Below are 14297 nucleotides of genomic sequence, written 5' to 3' on the forward strand. Positions count from 1 at the left end.
CTAATCTTACTTCCCTCCCCCCACCCTCCACAGAAGGCAATTTGTCAGTCTTTTACATTGTTTCCATGGTATACATTGGTCCAAATTGAATGTGATTAGAGAGAAATCATATCCTTAAGGAAGAAACATAAAGTATAAGAGATAGCAAGATCAGACAAGAAGATATAAGTTCCCCCCCCCCCCGCCCCTAAATAAAAGGTAATAGTCCTTGGTCTTTGTTCAAACTCCAGATGGTATTCTCCATTGCAAACAGCCCCAACTTGTCCCTGATTGTTGCACTGATGGAATGAGTGAGTCCATCAAGGTTGATCATCACTCCCATATTGCTGTTAGGGTGTACAGTGTTTTTCTGGTTCTGTTCATCTCTCTCAGCATCAGTTCATGCAAATCCCTCCAGGCTTCCCTGAATTCCTATCCCTCCAGGTTTCTAATAGAACAAGTGTTCTATGACATACATATACCACAGTTTGCTAAGCCATTCCCCAATTGAAGGACATTTACTTGATTTCCAATTCTTTGCCACCACAAACAGGGCCACTATCAATATTTTTGTACAAGTGATGTTTTTACCCTTTTTTATCATCTCTTCAGGATATAGACCCAGTAGTGGTATTGCTGGATCAAAGGGTATACACATTTTTGTTGCCCTTTGGGCATAGTTCCAAATTGTTCTCCAGAAAGGTTGGATGAGTTCACAGCTCCACCTACTATGTAGTAGTGTCCCAGATTTCCTACAACCCTTCCAACAATGATCATTGTCCTTTCTGGTCATATTGACCAGTCTGAGAGATGTGAGGTGGTACCTCAGAGAAGCTTCAATTTTCATGAAAATCCACATTACATCTTAAAAACTCTTGAGGACCCCATCAAAATGTCTTCCAGAGCTATGAGAAATTCTTTGCCACATGTACTCTTGAATATTATATATGGAAGAGTAGACTTTGAACTCTATATACACAGGTGAGAGAATGTATCACAGACTTGGGATGGGGTGAATTGCTTGTACCAGCTATTTTTTGTTTGTAGGGTCACACAGCTTAGGTCAGATTTGAATTCATGTCTTCCTGACTTCAGGTCCTGCTCTACTGGACCACTTGGACAATTCACAGAAATCTGATTGCCTCTCATCCAGGGCTATCCCTAGTCCCTGGACCTTGATGGCTCTGGAGGAGAAAGTGAGGCTTGTGACTAAGCACAGCACCCCCACACACACTCAAATTTAATTCATGTGCTTATCCTGGAGTCACCCCTCTGATGTCAGGGTCTTCTTTGAGAAGGAAGGACAAACATCATCATCACTAACTATATTATGCTTCATAGTAAATGGCTCTTTCTTAAAGCTAATTAAGTCAGCCTGACTGATAACATTTGAAAATCATGGGCTGAAGCTCAGTTCCTGAGCTAACGAATTAAAAAGACACCCTCTAGAATCCTGAATGGACGAAGCAGCCACTCTCAGGGAACACAGTCAACCAGGGGAATGGGGGTAGGTGGCTTAGAATAGCAGTTCTAGAGCACTCATTGTATTTGAAGATCAGTTAGTAAAATAATAGTAATTAAACCATAACATTGTAAATTAGGTAAAGTTCCTATAGGAGCTCCCTTCATGACCCTACCTGGGGTTTTCTTGTCCAAAATACTGGAATGGTTTGTCTTTCCCTCTCCAGCTCATTTTACAGGAGGCAAACAGAGTTAAGTGACTTGTCCAGGGTCACACAGTTACTAGGTGTCTAAGACTGTATTTGAACTCATGAGTCTTCCTGATTCCAAACCCATCACTAACCATTACACCACCTAGCTGCCCTAAGAGCAGGGACTAGGTCTTAATTTATCTGTTTATTTCTTCAGTATTTAACAGAGTTGCCATATAGTAGGTATTTAATAAACATGTCAGAATGAACAAATAATATGCCTCATATCTTCTAGTGCAATTGTTGCACTAAACCCTTTTGCCTGTACTTCATTTAAAGAATAATTAACTTCTAGATTAGTTTAAAGTAGGTTAAAAGAAAAGAGTCTGTTTTTTGACCATTTTATTACCAAGTTTCTTTTTTGATGTTAATCAAAGTAAACATGTGACCACCTTTAGTCTACAAGTAAACATAGTAAAATGAAATCTTTCAGTAAACTTGGAATCCCATGGTCGAGTAAAAGAAAAACAAAAGGAAAACAACCCCCCAAAACCCAACAGCCTTTACAGCCTTTCACACAGCACATATTTGCCATGGATGGGAATAAGTAACGAGAGCTTCGGAACATCAGCTGACATTTACACCAGCTCCAAGACTTTCATCAGAATCTCAAAATGGTTCAGGGAAGAGTCAGGGAGTAAGTACAGACAGGAAACATATCTCCAAAGGTCTGTGCATGTCCAGATATGAGATGATTAAATGGGAGAGGTCTGGCAGTAGTCCATGGCAGTATATTGCCTGCTGTACAAATTAGATACAGCAATAAAGTTTAAGGAAGCTAGAAAAGCTGTAACAGTTTCTGTGATCTTGCTTTACTGGGAAGTTATATTTCCAAAAAAGAAAAACTGGAGGAATATTTGAACATTTAGCACAAAAAAAAAATATTCTTCATCTCTCTAACCTGTTCCTTTATTTTTATAGTCTTTTTAATTGATGGAAATTATTCTTAGTCCTAAGGAGACCTGAGACTTTCAGAACTATTTTACCAAAGGCACACAGTGCTCATTATCTACTCTTTACTGGCCCACAGGCTGGAAGTAAATTAAAATGGAGGTTTCCACTAAGATTTTTATGAGGATCAAACACATATTTGTGCATAATTTGTAACTTATGTGTACAGAGATTGTGCTGTCTGATGTTAAGTTTTCAGAGTGACTTTTCTTTCCTTTCACCCTGAAACCCTGTGTACCCCCATTGCTCATCCTTTCCCACTATCATTGACTCAGAATAGCATATAAAAGGTGGGAAGAACATAGTGGTAATAAGAGTTGAAACTAGGGCTGTATAATCAGTGCTTTGCCTCTGAGTGCTTAATTTAGAAAGCAGATAACACTTCCTATCCTGCAAATAAAGAAAGAATAAAGCTTAGCATATAGTTACAGAGAATAATCAGTATAAAATGGGAAGCTTACAGATGGTAGGTAGGATAAACTTTTCCTTTTCCTTCCCCTCCTGTGACTGTCTCATTAGCAACTGCCTCATGTCAAAGTCTCAGCATCCTTGTCTATTCTATGAGGTAGTGTCATACAATAGCCTTTCCAAATGAAGGCAGTCTTTGTGTTTCAAAAAAACTACTAGTTAGAGATATGGTCAGGATATTCAATCACCTACTATATTCTTTTAATTCATGGTTGCAGGACACCCATCTCTAGATGATTCCACTGATTCTAAATATTGGAAGATAAAATAGTTATCAAGATTTACTAAGATAACAACATAGATCAATAATAAACAAATTCATTAGAACCATAGGTTCTTCTGTACCTTGCAAATTCAATTACTTTATTTTCCCTAGATTTAATTGGTACAAGAGCACTTGACCTTGGTGAGATTTGTGGTATATCTCTTGTGACCTTGATCTTTGTAGCTACAGGCAATGGTGATTGTTCAGGTGATCATTTTATACTTAATATACAATTCTTAAAAATGCTCTGTGAAGCGGATTTAGTAAGAATATTTGATTGTTCCATATAGGATTCTCCCTTGTAAATGGCATGATTAAATAAGAATTTATTAAACACCAAGAAGTGAATAATACTTAATAATACTCGCTCTCAAGGAGTTTACATTCTTGTGGGAAGAGATGGACTAAATAGATAAGTAAATACAAAATAGATACATAGTAAATTCAAGGAAATTTGGAGAAGGACAAGCACTAACAAATTAAAAAGTCCTGAAAAGTCTCCTAAAGGAGCTAACACTTAAGCTGAGTTTTGAAGGGAGCTCTCACAAATCTCCTCTCCATTTATGTGTATGTGATCATTACTCTACTTCATGCTCATCTAGTTTTTTGCTATAAAATTGCAACAGCCTCCCAATTGGTTTCCCGGTCTCATATCTCTACCCTCTTTATTCATTCTCCATATAGCTGCCAAAATGATATAGTCCTAAAGCTCAGGCCTAACCACGATGTCCTTGTTACAATAAATTCTAGGGGTTCCTTATTACATCTAAAATCAACCTCCATTTAAAGCTCTTCAAAAATTGTCTCCAAACCTATCTTACTTTACCATATAATGTATAGTTTTACTCTTCATTAATCCCCTTCAACCTTTCTACAATTCAGCCAAACTGTTCTTCTGTTGCATGCACAGAACATTCTAACCCTTATTTCCATTGCCTTTGCAGAGGTTGACCCCATCCCTTCCCACTTCTGCTTTTTAGGATTCCTGATTTCCTTCAAAGCTCAATTCAAGTGCTACCTTCTATGGTAGGGACTGACGTCTGTCCCCCAAAATTGTCTTGTATTTATTTGTACATACTTATGTGTCCATATTGTCACTCCTTATTGAAAGGCTGATACTTGAAAGCAGAGATCATTTGGGGTTTGTCTTTGTGACGGTAGTGGCATATAGTGGACACCTGCTGAAAGATAGATGAAATGGGGGCGGCTAGGTGGCATAGTGGATAAAGCACCGGCCTTGTAGTCAGGAGTACCTGGGTTCAAATCTGGTCTCAGACACTTAATAATTACCTAGCTATGTGGCCTTGGGCAAGCCACTTAACCCCCATTTGCCTTGCAAAAACCTAAAAAAAATAGATGAAATGAAGGAGAATATTAATGGTCTTTGAACCTATGTAGCCACCATTAACTTTTTCAGTAACAGTAGAATAATGTGATCAAAGAAGGGAAGGGATGTGAAGAATAACATAGCTTTAAAACTATAATAAAAAATGGTTACAGTGATCTTGACATTCTCACTCTAAGTGAAATGGTTTTATTGTGCATCCAAGGGCAACAAGAAACATCACCTCAGAGTATATTTTATATTGCAGTGCTAATGATAAGCGTTTGCAAGTATGAGCACCAGTAAGAAGATAACTGGAGCCTAGACACCAACAACTGCTGCAGAGGAGTGAAAAGTTTGGGAAACTCGACAAATAACAATACAGATTTTCAAATTAACTCATCAAGTAATTTGATATTTGTTGCAAAAAATGGGCAAGGGGAGAGAGAGCAGCAAAAAATGTGCTGGAAAATGGAAGTAATGAGGAATTGTGTTTAAAGGCTTAAAGAAGTCTCATGTTCATATGTACTTTCTTTAAGAAGAAAGTCAGGGGAGCGGTTAGATGGCATAGTGGATAAAGTACCTAGGTTCAAATCCGGTCTCAGACACTTAATAATTACCTAGCTGTGTGGCCTTGGGCAAGCCCATTTGCCTTGTAAAAACCTGAAAGAGAGAGAGAGAAAGAGAGAGAGAGAGAGAGAGAGAGAGAGAGAGAGAGAGAGAGAGAGAGAGAGAGAGAGAGAGAGAGAGTCAGGAAGTGTGAGACTTTAGAAAATAGCAAATAACATACACACAGAGAAACTGATTACATTTTAACAGAAAACAAATAACTGGTAACTATGGGATCATCACCCTACTTATTTTTAGGGCAAAGATCAAAGTCAATAACAACATTTTTAAAAAGATAAAAAAATGATAAGAAATGGTACACAGTTGATATAACTTTAACAATCTTTTTTTTAAAATCTGTCAATGTTGAAAAGGAGCAATTTATAGTATTAGATGTCTGGACTACTAATGATAAATGAAGTGATTTGTCCACAGTATCATAGACAGTATGTGTCAGAGTTAGGATGTTTGAGGCATTAAATGAGAATTATCACAACTGGTGTAAGAGCTGATGAGCCTTTCTTAGGGCTGCTAATCCACTTTGATGTCTGATTCTCACCCAGCTCTTCTTACCTGTGGTTCCAAGAAGATGTAACATGTGCAGCAGTGAAATCAGTAAAGGTTTCATGGACACCAGAGTCAATTCTACTCAGCATCCCTTGTTACCTCTCTGAACTACATTTAAACAATATAAATCAATCACTAAACCCAAAGAGCTAAAATTTATCCCAGATAAGTTTTTTGAACTCATTGTCAAATGGAGAAATATGACAGCTAAGGGCAATACCTTTTAGCATATAAAAACATTTTACAAAATCTTAACAGAATGATTGTGGAAGACTTTAAGATTTGTCCCACAAAATGACAGGAAAGTTGACAAAAGACCCAACTAAGACAGAGTCTCACAAAGATATGTAAGAATGAAACTGGAGTGAGAATAATGAACAGGTGAAAATCAGAAAGGATTTGAAAGGATATGGGTAGCAAATTTTTTCTATATGTAGATTCTAACATCACTATTTCAGATATGTTTTGTAGGGAAGTGAAGATTGGTGGTGCTGAAGAAACAAAGATAGGAAGCTAAGTGAGCTCAAATCTATACAGAAGAGGTCTGTGTTGGAAGTTATGATTTGGAGGGCACTGAGGAATTGAGTGATAAGATACTCTCAAAAAAGAACCATAATAATTCAAAAAAAACCCCTAAGTGACAAAATATGTCTATTGTCTAATATAAAGGAAAAAATTTGAAAAAATTTAATACCCTAAATATCCAAAATTTCAAAGGACTGATGATATAATTTGGCTTTTGACAGAGATGAGGAACAAGAAGTGCCAAAAAAGATATTACTTTCATACCTAGACAATGTGATGATTTGCTGAATTTCGTATGTTAAAAAGGAAGGCCCTACCAATTGTTTGGGGTTTTTTTTGGTACTGTTGACAATATGAAGTGACAGAGGTGAAAAAAAGAGAGAGAAGTTTAAATATATAGTTCTGTTACTAATCTGCTAAATTTAACAATATATGCTCTTTAAAAAAAATTTTAAAATATATTTTAAAAAATATATGCTCTTTTAAAAAATGACAGAAGCTTTCTGTTCATATGCAATTCTCCTTATGTTTTTGAATGTTGGGTTAATGATTACAAAGTTCATAATGAAAAATTGTTTTAAAAATCCCTCTTAGACTAAAATAGGTAGTTATATGGACAACCTGTAGGGTCCAGTATATGTATCTCAGCCACAGAGGATGGATAATAAGCAGGCTTAAAATTAAATGAAGGGAGGTAAGGAAATTCTGTGCTTACTGAGCCTGAACTTCTTTTAAAAATATTTTATCATTTTTCAAGTAACAATTTTTCTTTTATTAATCTCTTTCTTCCACTACCTCCCTCTGAGCAAATTTAAAAAAAAAAGAAAAACAAAGCCCTCAATTTATAGCTGCATAGTCCAGCAAAACAAATTCTCACATTAGCAACAAAAAAAGGACAGGTGCATTTTAAGTTCACCATCTCTTTTTAAGGGTTGTATCAACTCTAAGTTTCTAAATCAAAGTCCATCTTCTTAGGATTGGTGTTCTTCCAAGAATATTGTATTGTAGCATAAAAGTTGTATTTCTTTTTACTTGCTTCTTCTTCCAGATCTTGAAGCCTGTTCAAATGTAGCAGAAATCAGTTTCTACCTTCCAGGATCTCAAAGGAGTTTTCCGAAGAATAGGTTTGTCACACTACCTCCTCCAACCCAATCCCTGTCCTCTTTTATCTTATATAAAACTTCCAGACTTATCTTTTATGTTTTCTGGTACATTTAATCTCATGATCAGGTGACAGGGAGTCAGGAGCATAAGAGTTCAAATCCAGCCTCATACACTTGACTAGTACTAGCTTGGGCAAGTCACTCAACCCTGATTGCCTCGCATTCAGGATCATCTCCTGATTCATATCTGGCCAGTAGACCCAGATGGCTCTGAAGGAAAAAGTGAGTCTTGAGACTTAGCACAGCACCCCTCACTCAAATCCAATTCATGGATGTCATGGTCTTCTTTGAAAATGAAGGACAGGGACAGCTAGGTGGCATAGTGGATAGAGCACTGGCCCTGGAGTCAGGAGTACCTGAGTTCAAATCCAGCCTCAGATACTTAATAATTACCTAGCTGTGTGGCCTTGGGCAAGCCACTTAACCCCATTTGCCTTGCAAAAACCTAAAAAAAAACAAAGAAAAGAAAATGAAGGACAAACATTATTATAACTTCATGGTCATTAGTATTTAAAAATAATTCTAAGGGGCAGTTAGGTGGCATAGTGGATAGAGCACCAGCTCTAGAATCAGGAGGAGCTGAGTTCAAATGTGAACTCAGACACTTAATAATTACTTATTTCCATGCAAAAACAAAAACAAAAAAAATAACTTTAAGCAAGGGAATAAAGGAAACAGAATAGGAATTACTTTTATCTCCTATTCTGGAGCACAGCCCTATGTCTCCTGTGTTTCTGTTTCATATTATGAAGTTTCTGATGGCAACATCTGTTGTATTAACAGTGGTTGAGTTTCCTGCTAAACAGTCATAATTGATAACATAACTGGAAATTGAATAGATTACAGATTATAAAAGTCTCATCCCAGGTGGGTCTGCACTCTTCTTTGAAGTACTGTATCTCTGTGCATATGTATGGAGATGTAGTGTTGGATTGGCAGAGAGATGGAGGAGAGAAGGTGAGAAGCAAGGTATGGACTTCAAATGGCAAACAGGAGAAATACCTGGAGCCATAGGCATGTAGCTAAAGCCAGTACCTCAGCATATCCTTTAATTTCCATCCCCTCTATTTCCCAAAACTTCTAAGAGCTGACCTTTTGGGTGAAATTGCTTTCTTCATAGTTGAGTTGAGATCTTATTTTGTTCCCCGGTCACTGAGACCCCTGCCTTGTTCTCCTGTATATGTTAATCAGTAGAACTTCCCTGATTGTTGTGACTTTGATAAATGTTTGCTTGCTATCTGTGATTGTCTTGTGTGTGATAAGTGTTTGGTGGAAAGGTGCTAAGCTAGTCAGTAGTAAGTGCTTGCCCTGGTGTAGGGGAAGAGTTATTTCTCACCCTGAAGGACCAAAGAAAATGGGCTAGAAAATACCTGATGTGTAGATTGATAATAGTTCTAGCCCAATACCCCTTTTGGAGATAAGGAGAGTAGAACCATAGTCCTTCTGCTTTTTCCAAAGGTGGACACAACAATTTCTCTTGGAGGTGTAGAGTAGGGTATTCCAAATCTTTTCTAAATAAATCTCCTTGCCTTTCTGGGGTGGCAGAGAAGCAGAAGGGAAAGAGACAATTTGGAACTCAATTTTTTAAAAACAATAAATGTTAAAAATTTTACAAATAATTGGGAAATAGTTAACAAAATTTAAAATATAAATAAATCAATAAATCTCCTTTGACATTACCTATTCTATGTTAGAAATTCAATATATATATATATATATATATATACACATATTAGAAATAAAAAGAACCATTTTGTTGAATAGTGAAAAGAACAATATTTGTCATGAGAAAATTGGGGGAGGGGGAAGTTCACTTATTTTCATGCTTCCAACAGGGACATAGAAAGCTAGAAAAGCATTTTAAATGTAGCAGTTAAAAACAACCCTGAATGGCTCTCTCTCTTTCCATCCACCTTTCTGTGATCCTCTTTATAAAAGAAGAGCCTAGAATATCCCCTTCTTCCCAACCCCTAAACCTTTTTTTTTTCCTTTTGCCCAAATGATAATGAACCTCTGGCTTTCTCCAGTATAAATTATTCAAAATTTCTTCTTTCACACATGGACAGAACGATCAATTCTCCTGATTAAAACTGACCAGGTTTGCATTTCCAAGCTCTCTTTAATCTTTTAATTATGTCTGATTGGACAAGACTCAGATTGAGACTTATGGCAACTAAGTGAAATGCTGAATGTTTAGTGAGATGTCTTCCAAGTCCAGAAATGTTGGGGGGTTTTTTAAATCAAATTAGCATGATTCACAGTCAGAGAAATTCACCTTCAGACATACTGCTGGAAAATTGGAAGCCTTCTCCTGAAAAAGTTTGCTTTCATTTCAATATTATATATGTCTTATGTACATATTTTATGGTTTCTAATTTCTCCTAGGAAGGTTTTACAAGCCTCATTCAGGGGGTTGGCTAGTTTCTCTAACAATAAAAAACTATATGCTTATGAATGCTCTAGAAAAGACTGGAGAATTTGACTAAGAGCATTATCCTCCACCATCAACTTCAACATGGTGGTCAAAATTCAAGAGTAAAATGACTTCAGTTACTAAAGTTTCTGAAAAGAAAGTTACAATCCTTCAAGCTATCCAATTCTTCATGTAATAACTCTTTTTCTCTGGTGTGATGGATGGAAACCAGACCATACCCAGAAAGTTTTCCAATGATACTTAGTAATCAGCTCCTTACAAAGAAGGAATTAAGTTAAACTACACAATAAGTCCTGGAGCAGGTAATAATTATTTGTGTGGTTTGAATTTTCAGTGACATACAGGATGGTATTACCAAAGAAACAAAAATGTTCAAAAATCAAAATGTGGATATCTGCCCACGTACATTTAAGTAGACATACTCCAGACTATCAGCAAAACTTCTGTCTGACTAGTCAGTCTCCCCCAACACCATTAACCACTGGTTTTTAAGTATTCTTGTCAGGATTTCATCTGAGCTCTAAATTTCACCTACAGTGTGCTTATGTTAAATTGTTACTTTCTAAACATTTAGTAGGAAAAAGACTGCATTTGGCAGTCTAAGAACTAGTCTAAACAGACTAGATCAGAGGAGGCAGTGTAGTGGGGAAAGTGATGGATTCTGATTCATGCCCATACATTATTTTTCCACTGCTGAAATGGTGGGACATGGAAATGACTGGGGAAATTAAAATAATTCAAGCATGCAATAGTTAATTTAGGCAAAGGGACAGAGATAGATCAGTTGGTGCTGTATTTGATTATGTGTTGCTATTAGAGAATGACCTTGGCACTGGTTCCTGGGTTGAATCTGGGCAAGGCTTCCCTGCCTTCTAATATAAGGAGTAGAATCAACAATATCTTCCTTGGACTGATGCATTGCATGGCCCAGTCTCAAAAAGGTTATTAGATCTTCATTCTGGAAAGTTCTTAAGAGGTAGTACTTAGTAAAAGAAAAATTGGGAGTCCCAGGTTGTAGTGCTGGCTTAGCCATCAACTAGCTTCAGAAGTTTAGAAGTGAGCATCTGGGTGGTAACAGAGCATGGAGCACTGGGCTTATAATTAGGAAGACTCATCTTCCATGAGTTCAAATCTAGCCTGAGACACTTAGTAGCTGTGTGACCTTGAGCAAGTCGCTTAACTTGCTTGCTTCAGTTTCTTCATCTGTAAAATGAGCTGGAGAAGGAAATGGCAAACCACTCTAGTATCTTTGCCAAGAAAACCCAAAAATGGAGTCACAAAGAGTCAAGACACGACTGAAAAGCTACAGGATAGCAACAAAGCTTCAGAAATCATTTAATCTTTTCACTCCTCTGTGTCTCAGTTGCCTCATCTATAAAATGACAGATCAGATTATATAAAAATCTAAGATCTTCTCCAGTTTTTAAAAATTATTATTCAATGGAATAGAGGAACTTCATCCAATTTTACTCAGTATATTTAGAATCATTCTACAGGTTTCTTAGGGAAACAGCTAGAATTCACTAAAGAGTAATTTCAGGAAAAGTAAGTTGCCTATTGTTTGACAAAGTGTGTTACTCCTCTAGTCCTTCTCCTTGTCTCCATGACTCAAAAAAGCAACTGAAAAGTGAGTTGTCATCAGTCATTGTAACATGTCAATGAGTATTCACTGAGATCTTACTGTTTAACAGGCACTGTATGCTATATATGACTAATATAAGTACAAGCAAAAGTAAAGATGGTTCCTGCCTTCAAAGATCTTACATTCTACTGAAAGAAGACAACACATAAAGGTAAGCTGAAGAAGTGTGGCAATTGTTTCTCTCAAATCAAAATGTTGTCTGTTTATATCCTCTATAATTATTTAATTCCATTCCATCTCAAGGATCTGGGTTCAAATCCTGACTCTGACTCTTACTGCTATGAGACCGTGAAACCCATTTGAACTTCAGTTCCCACATCTTCAAAATAGAGGGTTTAGGCTAGATTATTAAATTACTTTCAATTTTAAATCTACAATCTCATGATCTTTTTTAGAAGATCCTAATGTACTTGAATACCTTGTTCCTCATACAAACCAGTTAGATTTGTCAGAAAGATTCGTCTTCCTGAGTTCAGTTCTGATCTCTGACATTAAGTAGCCATGTAACCCTGGACAAATCACTTAACCCGACTTGCCTCAATTTCCTCATCAATAAAATAACTAGAGAAGGAAATGGCAAACCATTCCGGTATCTCTTCCAAGAAAACCCCAAGAAGGAGTCACAAAGTAAAGGAGAGGATTGAAAAATGACCAAACAACTTCATCCAAAGCCAAAGAACTCTGACAGAAACTGCCCTTGAAGGAATATTAACTGAGGAGTGCCTACTATGTGCTAACCACATTAAGGAAAAATAATATATTGCATGGTCCACATATGCAAAAAAAACCCCTTAAAGTCAAGTATAGACTTGAAAAGGCAACACATAGTTCACAAGAAGTATAAGTGTCATGAAAAGACAGAGCTATAACTCAAACTTTTGTGCCTGGGGAAAGGGAGGATGCAGGGAAGGGAAGCATGCAGGGAGCTCTAGTGGGGTGTGGCTAATGGGTGGAAGAGGCTTGCCCTGGGACATACTGCCAGTTGGTTCTATCTTGACCCTCAGCTGGGAAAAGCAGTGGGCTCTAGTCTCAAACTATGCTTTTGATGCTGTCTGTGCTCTAGGAAAAAAAGTCCCAGTTGCTGCCACCCTCATTGATTCTCCATGGACAAAACAGAGCATTTTAGAATAATTTAAATTTTTTCAATTGCCTTTCTCAGCTTGTGGGGATCTTCAGATTTTAAAGCTAATACCCACAAAGACACTCACTTTGATCTTATAGCAAGAGATTATAAATTCCATAAACCCTCAAATAGCTATTTACCCATTGGTCTACATGATGAAATTTAGGGTTCAGTATGTGAGGAGTAAAAATGTAAGGCACATACCTACCCATATCTATAATATGTTTATTGTTCTGATCCACCCATTCCTCCAGGGAGTCTTCATGTACTTGGAGTAGACATCCCTCTAACTCACAAGTTGAGGTTGATAGGTTACTCTCAACCTGGTTTAGCCCATCTGCTGAACTGGAGCTTGGTCAAGCATTGAAGACAAGGTCAACCACTGCATCCTGGACCATCACCCTTCATCTTGACTTTTGTCTTGCCACTGGACTTTGATGACTCAGGAAGATAGAGCAAGGTTGATGACTATGGAACTCTGCCTCACTTATTACCTATAAATCAAGACATCACCCTGAGATGTCATTGGCCCTATTCATAAACAAGGGATGAATAACAATATGTGTGAATGTATAAACTTAAGGTCAATTTAAGTTTTCTTTTGACCAAATAGCACATGCAATGTATTTTTACAGAGCAAACTCTATTGCATTAAAATCTTCAGAAAAGAATGTGAGATTATAGATTTAAAGTCAAAAGATAACTTAGCAAAACCCCCTCCTTTTGTAGATGAGAAAACTGAGGCTCAAAGGAATGGAGTAATTTCTCCAAGGTCACATAAAAGTTAAGTGTCAGAACCATAATTTGAACTCAGATCCTCTGACTATGAATTCATGGCTTTTGAATAGGAACAGAATTATTATAAAGCAAATTTCTAAATACATCGAATATAATATTTGAAGTTGATTCTCTTGCTAAAAAGAAATAGATGGATAGATAGATACATACATATAGACAACATATGTTTGCTCCTATATGACCAAAGCTATGGTTTCATTGGTTTAGGGATGAGTAAACTCTCTACCCATAACCGGTCACACAGAAAATATGTGTGAGCAGTGAGACTTGGATTCAAGCCTGCTCCATTCTGACCCTGTGTGTATCTACATAGAGATATCTATCATCTTTGTGTATCTGAACATAGATATATATATTAATATATATGTATGTATAGTTGTCTATGTATAGCTATATTTAGATATCTATATGTATGTTACATAGATATATGTACAGATAGATATGTTTTTCCATATAGATATATCATTTATTAAGGGTTTATATTTCAGGCACTATAATATATCAAGTTATATCTGCAAAAATAGGATGTGAACAACAATTATCAGTGGCCAAATGATGATTCTGATCAGAACATAAAAGGATTCCCAAATAGGTGAACTTTTATCTATTAATTCTTCAAAACTAGTACAATAACTGTGCTTAGAGTATGGGCTGTGTATGGCTGAGTATGGAGGCATATCTAGGATCCAGTTTTTGATGGGGAGAAGAATAGAGGGTGTTATAAAAAGTTTAAATAG

General features: G+C 36.8%; 1 long non-coding RNA gene across 2 annotated transcripts in view; it reads left to right on the plus strand.

The window, feature by feature from the left end:
• Positions 1–244: 244 nt before the first annotated feature.
• Positions 245–14297, plus strand: part of LOC141502233 (uncharacterized) — a 33252-nt gene continuing 19199 nt past the window's right edge. Inside the window, exons 1-2 of one of the 2 annotated variants that reach the window (XR_012472470.1) lie at positions 245–7524; positions 11689–11790. This is a non-coding gene — a long non-coding RNA (uncharacterized LOC141502233). Of the gene's footprint in view, positions 11791–14297 lie in introns of both variants that reach the window. The other variant, XR_012472469.1, reaches the window with a different exon arrangement.

The sequence above is a fragment of the Macrotis lagotis genome, chromosome X (genome assembly GCF_037893015.1).
Source record: "Macrotis lagotis isolate mMagLag1 chromosome X, bilby.v1.9.chrom.fasta, whole genome shotgun sequence".
Lineage (NCBI taxonomy): Eukaryota > Metazoa > Chordata > Mammalia > Peramelemorphia > Peramelidae > Macrotis > Macrotis lagotis.